The sequence below is a fragment of the Hyaena hyaena genome, unplaced genomic scaffold (genome assembly GCF_003009895.1).
Source record: "Hyaena hyaena isolate Hyena2069 unplaced genomic scaffold, ASM300989v1 scaffold_1713, whole genome shotgun sequence".
Taxonomy (NCBI): domain Eukaryota; kingdom Metazoa; phylum Chordata; class Mammalia; order Carnivora; family Hyaenidae; genus Hyaena; species Hyaena hyaena.
This window is the reverse complement of record NW_024082346.1, coordinates 215,407-224,800: the sequence shown is the minus strand read 5'-3', so window position 1 is coordinate 224,800 and position 9,394 is coordinate 215,407.

Here is a 9,394-nt window from a genome sequence, read left to right as displayed (position 1 = left end):
CATTTGTGCCTTCTTTGGAAAACTGTCTATTTAGATCCTCTGTCCATTTTAATGTGATTATTTGTTTTTCTGATGTTGAGTTGTATAAGTTCTTTATATATTTTGGGTATTAATCTCTGGTAAGATATACCATTTGCAAATATCTTCTCCCATTCAGTATGTTGTCTTTTGGTTTGTTGATGGTTTCCTTCACTGCGCAAAAGCTTTTGATTTTGTTGTAGTTCCAATAGCTTAATTTTGTTTTTGTTTCCCTTGCCTGAGAAGTCATATCTAGAAAAATGTTTTGATAGGCAATGTCAAAGATATCTTGAGAAAGAAGAACAATGCAAACTGGTACAATCACTCTGGATAACAGTAAGGATGTTCCTCAAAAAACTAAACACCTAACTACCCTACGATCAAGGAATTGCACTTTTAGGTATTTACCCAAAGGATATAAAAATATAGATTTAAAGGAGTACATGCACCCTGACATTTATAGCACCATTATCAACAATAGCCAAAGTATGGAGAGAGCCTCAATGTCCATCAACTGATGAGTGGACAAAGAAAATGTGATGTATCACATATGTATATTCACACATATATATACATACATACACAGACTGGAATAATACTCAGCCATCAAAAAGAATGAAATATTGCTATTTGCAATGACATTTATGGAGCTAGAGAGTGTAAGGCTAAGCAAATAAGTCAGTCAGAGAACTGCACATACCATTTTATTTCACTCATATGTGGAATTTAAAAACAAAACAGATGAATGCATGGGAAGGGGAAAAAAGAGAGGATAGGGAAACAAGCCACAAGAGACTCTAAATGATGGAGAACAAACTGAGGGTTGATGGAGGGAGGTGGGTGGGAGATGGGCTAGATGCATGATGCATATTAAGAAGGGCACTTGTTGTGATGAACATGAGTGTTGTATGTAAGTGATGAATAACTGAATTCTACTCCTGAAACCAATATTGCCTTGTATTTTAACTAACTAAAGTTTAAAAAAAGAAAAAGAAAATATAGAGGCTATGATATAATAATGAAATTAAGACTCTAGAGTTAGAGAGTTGAAAGAAAAGAAGAACAAATTTGCAGGTATCACAATCCCAGGTTTTAAGATATACTTCAAAGCTGTAGTAATGAAAACAGTATTCTAATGGCACAAAATAGGCACATAGATCAAGGAAACAGAATAGAGGGCCCAGCAATAAATTCATGTTTATATGATCTGTTGAAGTATGACAAAAATGGTGAGATTATACAATGGGGAAAGACCATCTCTTTAACAAATTGTGTTGGGAAAACACCTACATACAAAAGAATGAAACTGAACCACTTTCTTACACCAAACACAAAACTAAACTCCAAATAGATTAAACCCTAAATTTGAGACCTGAAACTAAAAAACTCCTAGAAGAAAACATAGGCATTAATTGTTTAAAAATTCCAGGTGGAAGGCCTTGTGTGCTTTCTTATTTTGTTTATAATTTGTGGTCTTATTACATGTCAGACAAGTAGTATTTGTAACTTTTGCACCTTAAAAATTAGATAAGGCATTATTTTTAAACTAATGACAAAGATTTTTTTTAATGTTGTTTTTTTAAATTTATTTCTAGGAGAGAGAGAGACAGACAGACAGCGTGAGCAGGGGAGGGTCAGAGAGAGAGGGAATCACAGAATGAAACAGGCTCCAGGCTCAGAGATGGCAGTCAGCACAGAGCCCGATGCGGGGCTCGAACCCACGAACCGCGAGATCATGACCTAAGCGAAAGTCGGTCGCTTAACCGACTAAGCCACCCAGGCGCCCCTCTAATGACAAAGATTTTTAAGCAAAGTCCAGACAGGTACAGGAATTTTTTCAAAAGTTTATATTAGTGTATATGCAGGCTATAAAGATAAAAGTTGATAATAATTTTAATTTTACCATTAACATAAACTTCTGTTCATCAAGATACCATTCAGAGAATGAAAAGGTAAGCCACAGAATGGTATGCATGTTTGCAATACATGTCTGCAAAAACGTTATTTCACTTATGATATATAAAGAACACTAAAAATCAACAAAAACAAGACTGATAAATCAGTAGAAAAAAGGCAAAAATGTGGAATAGGTACTTCACAAAACAAGATTCCAAATGCCTAAGAATTATATGAGAAGGTTCTGGATATTATTAGTCATCTATAAATTAAACCCTTAATGGCATGCCTATGAAACATTCTCTGTGCCAAATTGTATGGCTCAAAAGAAAAAAATAAACACAAAGTTTTGATGAGAATGTGAGGAAACGTGAACTGTAATACACAATTGATGAGGCTGTAAGGTGATATGACCTTTTGGAAATCTCTTTGGTAACATATAATAAAGCTGGATGTAAGCAACATCCTGTAACCTAGAAGTCCCCTGCTAAGCAAATACTTAGGGAAATCCACATATATGAGTGTAATTATCACCAAAAAATATGTACAAGATTGTTCACATGGCACAATATGTAATATTTGAGATGAAAAGCTACCCAAATGTTCATAATAGGTACAATTAGCAAGTAAATATGTTCTAGCCATATGATGGAATAAAATATAGCAACACAATGGTGAATAATTACCAGACCTAAGAGCATGAATAAGACACAGAAAAATGATGTCGAGTAAAATAAATTAAACAAAAAAGACTCTATGCCATATGGTTACATTTACATAAATTTAAAATCAGACAAAACTGGACCATGCTTCTGGAGGTGAATTGTGGTTACTTTTGCAAAAGAACAATAAGGATGACTGGGAAGTGACACAAGAGGGCCTTGAAAGGAGCTATGATTATAAAATACTACCATTCAGATCAAAGTGAGGATTACACAGGTATGTTAACTTTGTTAAATTTCATAAAACAGTACACTTATTTTTTAAAAATTATTTTAATGTTAGAGACAGTATGAGCAGGGGAGGGTCAAAGAGAGAAGGAGACACAGAATCCGAAGCAGGCTCCAGGCTCTGAGCTAGCTGTCAGCACAGACCCGGACACGGGGCTCAAACCCACGAACCGTGAGAACATGACCTGAGCCAAAGTAGGACGTTTAACAGACTGAGCCACCCAGATGCCCCAAAATAGCACACTTACGACTTCTGTACTTTTTCATATATATATATATATATGAAATTCATATATGTAAAAAAATTGGGAGATGGAGGAGGTATAACACAAAGAACAACAGACTCATCTTTCTGAAATTTGGTCTTCTAGAGCAGGGAATTTCTGACTCCGCCAAAATTTAAACATGTCATTGAAGATAATTGTAGATCCGGGGCACCTGGGTGGCTCAGTCGGTTAAGCGTCCAGCTTCTGCCGGGTCATGATCTCGTGGTTCATGAGTTCGAGTCCCACATTGGGCTCTGTGCTGACAGTCAGAGCCTGGAGCCTGCTTCAGATTCTGTGTCTCCCTCTCTCTCTCTGCCTGTCCCCTGCTTGCACTGTCTCTCTCTCTCTCTCAAAAACCAAACATTAAAAAATAATAAATAAATAAAATTAGTCTCTTGTAGGCAGCATATAGATGGATCTTTTAAAATAAGGATATTTATTTTATATCTTTAAAGTGTTTATTTATTTTGAGAGAACATGAGTGGGAGGGGGGCAAAGAGGGAAGACACAGAGGACCTCAAGAAGGCTCTGCACTGTCAGCTCTGATACAGGGCTTGATCTCATGAACCAGGAGATGATGACCTGAGCCGAAATTAAGAAGTAGACACTTAACTGACTGAGCCTTAGGCGCTGCAGAGGTCCTGTTTGTTTATCCATTCTGATACCGTATGTCTTTTGATTGGAGAATTTAGTCTATTTACATTCAGAGTGATTATTGATATATAAGAATTCAGTGCCTTTGTGTTATCTGTAAAGTTGGTGTTTCTCGTGAAGCTCTCTGTTCCTTTCTAGTCTTTGCTGCTTTTGGTCTTTTTTCCCCCACTCAATGAATCCCCTTTAATATTTCTTGCAGGGCTGGTTTGTTAGTCATAAACTCCTCTAGTTTTTGTCTTGGAAACTCATTATTTCTCCTATTGTGAATGACACTTGCTGGATAAAGTACTCTTGGCTGCATATTTTTCCCATTCAGCACCCTGAATACATCATGCTACTCCCTTGTGGCCTGCCACATTTCTGTGGACAGACCTTCAAGTCTGACCTATCTTTCCTTTTAGGTTTAGGGCTTTTTCCCCCTTGCTGCTTTAGGATTCTTTTTTTTTTTTTAATAGTTTATTTTTGAGACAGAGAGAGACAGAGCATGAGTGGGGGAGGGGCAGAGAGAGAGGGAGACACAGAATCTGAAACAGGCTCCAGGCTCTGAGATGTCAGCACAGAACCTGATGCAGGGCTCGAACCCACGAACCGTGAGATCTGACCTGAGCCAAAGTCAGACGCTTAACAGACTGAGCCACCCAGGCACCCCTGCTTTAGGATTCTTTCCTTGTTTGTGTATTTTCTGAAATCGACTACGATATGACTTGATGATTACCAAGTCTTGTTGAATTTAATGGGAGTTCTCTATGCTTCCTGCATTTTGATGTCTGTTTCCTTCCCCATATTAGGGAAGTTTTCAGCTATAATTTGCTCAAGCAAATCTTCTGATTCTTTTTCTTTCTCTCCTTATGGGATTGCTATGATACGAATGCTATTATTATTTAAAGAATCACTGAATTCCCTGTCCATACACATGATCCAATACCTTTCTTTCCCTCTACTTTTCAGTTTCATTATTTTCTGTAATTTTATCTTCTATATCACTAATTGGTTCTTCTGCTTCCTGCGTTCTTGTTGTCATGGCATCTATTTGGGTTTGCATTTTGGTTATAGTAGTTTTAATTTTGGCTTGATTAGTTTTTAGTTCTTTTCATCTCTGCAGTATGGGATTCTCTAGTGTCTTCTATGCTTTTATCAAGCCCAACTAGTGTACTTATAATTGCTGTTTTTAATTGTAGTTCAGACATCTTACTTATATCTGTATTGATTAAATCTCCAGGCATAACTTCTTCCTGTTCTTTCTTTTGAGATGAATTCTTACATCTTGTCATTTTAGAGGTGAAGAAGAAGAAGAAGAGGAAGAAGAGGAAGAAGAGGAAGAAGAAGAAGAAGAAACTAAACCCTAGGTATATTTTTGTCTGCTTAAGATAAGCTTGATCCTAATAATAATAATAATAATAGTAATATTTAATAATTGCTTTTTCTGTATCCAATCAAACCAAACCAAACCAAACCAACCAACCAAACAAACAAACAGACAAAAAAAAAAAGCAAGCTAGATCCTGTTTCCCCCAGAACTGACATTTTGCAGCACTCTATGATCATTAGACTTGGTGTGGGTGAGGGGTTTCTGCTGGTCTTCCAGGGGTTGGGCCTGCTATGCTGATTCTCAGGTGAACTTACCCTAATGGAGATGCACCTGAAAGGTGCAGAGTGGCAGGAATTTGTGTAAGTGGCTCTGGCTTCCACTTGGTGGCACTGTTTTGCTCACTAAAGTCAGTGTTGATGGGTGGGGGTGGGGGTTATATGAGGTCACCCCACTCTCTGGTCTCTGGAGCAGGGAGCTCCACCCACCACTCCTTAAGAAGGCTTCACAGGAGAGGAATCACTCCTTCTGAGTCCTTGGCCTCCATCAGATCCCTGCCTTCAGTGTCTGAGCATTTTGCTTGCCAGGCAGCACAACACTCCCATGCTTTATCTCAGGCTTGGCTGAGTTTCAAAACTTTAAACGTCAGAGTCCCCCATGGTGTGGATCTGCTCTGATCCTCTGGGAGAGTGTCTCTCTGCACTATGGTTCAGTGCCAGTTTATCCCAGAAAATGGTCATGCCACCACGCAGTGGTTCAGAGTTTATGGTAAAGCATAGTAGAAAGTTGGCACCAAGGCTCCCTGCCCTTAGCCACTGTCTTTGTGCCTATGCTGGTGAACATGGCAGCTTAATGGTGCCTGGAGGGTCTTTAGTCTCCAGAGAAGCAGTTCACCCTTTCCCGAATGCTGGCCAGGAAGGTGAACTGTTTCTCCCTGTATGACCCAAAGTATGCTCAGACCATTCTGCCTCCTCCCGGGTCTTGGCCCTCTTTCCCCACCAGAGCACCACTAAGTGGACCAGATTGGACCCTGTTGATGGTGCGGACCTCTAAAACCTCAGACTTTGCTGCTTACAAAAAACGTGTAAGTAGTCATTAGTTTTGAGGAAGAGTTTTCTTGTGCAATCCCCTTCATGGGTTTTCACTCTTTTTGCATGGGTTTTCACTCTTTTTTCATTCCTTCTCTCTGTTTCTCTCTCACTCCTCTCTCAGTGATCAGGTTTCCCTCCCTCCACAGAACCTACAGCATTTTTCTACCCCAAATATACTTTTCTCAGTAAAATTATTTATATACCTTAGAGCTTGTAGGTTCTTTTGTATTTTATATGTACATAATTATATCATTTATAAAGACTTTTTATTTTTTTCTTTTATAGTTTATTGTCAAGTTGGTTTCCATATAACACCCAGTGCTCATCCCCACAAGTGCCCTCCTCCATGCTCATCACCCATTTCCCCATCTCTCCCACCCCCATCAACACTCAGTTTGTTCTCAGTACTTAAGAGTCTCTTATGTTTCGCCTCCCTCCATCTCCTTAACTATTTCCCCCCTTCTCCTCCCCCATTGTCCTATGTTAAGTTTCTCCTGTTCCACATATAAGTGAAAACAGATGGTATCTGTCCTTCTCTGCCTGACTTATTTCACTTAGCAAAACACCCTCGAGTTCCATCCATGTTGCTACAAATGGCCAGATTTCATTCTTTCTCATTGCCATGTAGTATTCAATTGTATATATAAACCACATCTTCTTGATCCATTCATCAGTTGATGGAAATTTAGGCTCTTTCCATGATTTGGCTATTGTTGTTCCTTTGCAATTCAATTTATTTTTCTTATTTGACTTTACTGACTAAGAAGTATACAGTTAAACAAAAATGGAGATAATGGCCATTCTTCAAACATTCTCAAAATTCTAAGTCTCAGAAAGAATACTTCAAGTAATTCACCATTAGTTATGTTTATTGTAGATTTTTGGATGTAATCTTTATCAGAATAAATAATTTTTAAAACTTCTTCTCTGTAACAAAAAAAATTTATAAAGGGGGGGCGCCTGGGTGGCTCAGTCAGTTAGGGTCCAACTTCTGCTCAGGTCATGATCTCACAGTTTGTGGGTTCTGGCCCACGTCGGACTCTGTGCTAAGAGCTACCTCAGAGCCTGGAGCCTGCTTTAGATTTTGTGTCTCCCTCGCTCTGTGACCCTCCCCTGCTCACGCTGTCTCTCTCTCTCTCGCAGAAATAAAAAACAAAACATTTAAAAAATTAAAAAAAAAAAAAACTTCTTCCATGATTGCTTCATTGACTCATTGGTTGTTTAGTATCATGTGGTTTTAGCCTTCACGACTTTGTGTATTTTCCAGTTTTATTCTTATTTTTAATTAAGTAAAATTTAAGTTTTTAATTAAGTTTCTAATTTTAATTCCAATATAATTACCATACCATGTTATATTAGTTTCAAGCATAAAAAATAATGATTCGGCAATTTATTTATTTAATTTTATTTTTTAATGGTTTATTGTCAAGTTAGTTTCCATACCCAGTGCTCATCTCGACAGGTGCCCTCCTCCATGTCCATCACCCTCTTTTCCTCCCCCCCACCCCCATCAGTCCGCAGTTTGTTCTCAGCATTCAAGAGTCTCTCATGGTTTGCCTCCCTCCCTCTTCCCCACTATTTTCCCCCCTTCTTCTCCCCCACGGTCCTCCGTTAAGTTCCTCCTAATCCTCCTATACGTGCAAATATGGTAGCAGTCCTTCTCTGCCTGACTTATTTCGCACAGCATAACACCCTCAAGTTCCATCCAGGTTGCTACACATGGCCAGATTTCATTCCTTCTCATTGCCATGTAGTATTCCATTGTATAGATAAACCAAATCGTCTTGATCCATTTGTCAGTTGATGGACACTTAGGCACTCTCCACGTTTTTGCTATTGGTTTTGCTCTCCACATATTGCTGCTATGTACATTGGGGTCCATGCGCCCCTATGCATCAGCACTCCTGTATCCCTTGGGTAAATTCCTAGGAGTGCTATTGATGGGTCCTAGGGGAGTTCTATTGTTAATTTTTTGAAGAACCTCCACCCTGTTTTACAAAAGGGCTGCACCAGTTTACATTCCCACCAGCAGTGTAGGAGGGTGCCCGTTTCTCCACATCCTCACCCACATCTAGAGTTCTCTGATTTGCTCATTTTAGCCACTCTGACTGGCGTGAGGTTGTATCTCAGTGTGGTTTTAATCTGTATTTCCATGATGAGGAGGAATGCTGAGCATCGTTTCATGTGTCTGTTGGCCATCTGGATGTCCTCTTTGGAGAAGTGTCTCTTCCTGTCTGCCCATTTCTTCACTGGGTTGTTTGTTTTTCGGGTATGGAGTTTGGTGAGTTCCTTATAGACTTTGAATACTATCCCTTTATCTGATATGTCATTTGCAACTATCTTTTCCCATTCCATCAGTTGCCTATTAGTTTTATGGATTGTTTCCTTTGTCGTGCAGAAGCTTTTAATCTTGATGAGGCCCCAATAGTTTATTTTTGCTCTTGATTCCCGTGCTTTTGGGGATGTGTCAAGTAAGAAGTTGCTGTGGTTGAGGTCAAGGAGTTTCTTTCCTGCTTTCATCTCTAGGATTTTGATGTTTCCTGTTTTACGTTCAGGTCCTTTATCCACTTTGAGTTTATTTTTGTGTATGGTGTGAAAAAATGATCTAGTTTCATTCTTCTGCATGTTGCTGTCGAGTTCTCACAGCAACATCTGCTAAAGTGGCTGTCTTTTTTCCATTGGATATTCCTTCCTGCTTTGTCAAAGATTAGGTGGCTGTATACTTTTCGGTCCAATTCTGAGTTCTCTATTCTATTCCATTGGTCTATGCGTCTGTTTTTGTGCAAATACCATACTGTCTTGATGATGACAGCTTTGTAGTAGAGGCTAAAGTCTGGGATGGTGATACCTCCCGTATTGGGTTTCTTATTCAATATTGCTTTGGCTACTTGGGGTCTTTTGTGGTTCCATACAAATTTTAGGATAGTTGTTCTAGTTTTGAGAAGTATGCTGGTGCAATTTTGATTGGGATTGCACTTGTATGTATAGATTGCTTTAAGTAGTAATGACATTTTAACTATATTTATTCTTCCAATCTATGAGCAAGGAATGTTTTTCCATTTCTTTGTGTCTTCTTCAATTTCCTTCATAAGTTTTCTATAGTTTTCATCATACAGATCTCCTGTATCCTTGGTTAGGTTTATTCCTAGTTATTTTATGGTTTTTTGTGCAATTGTGAATGGGATCAGTTTCTTGATTTCTCTTTCTGTTGCT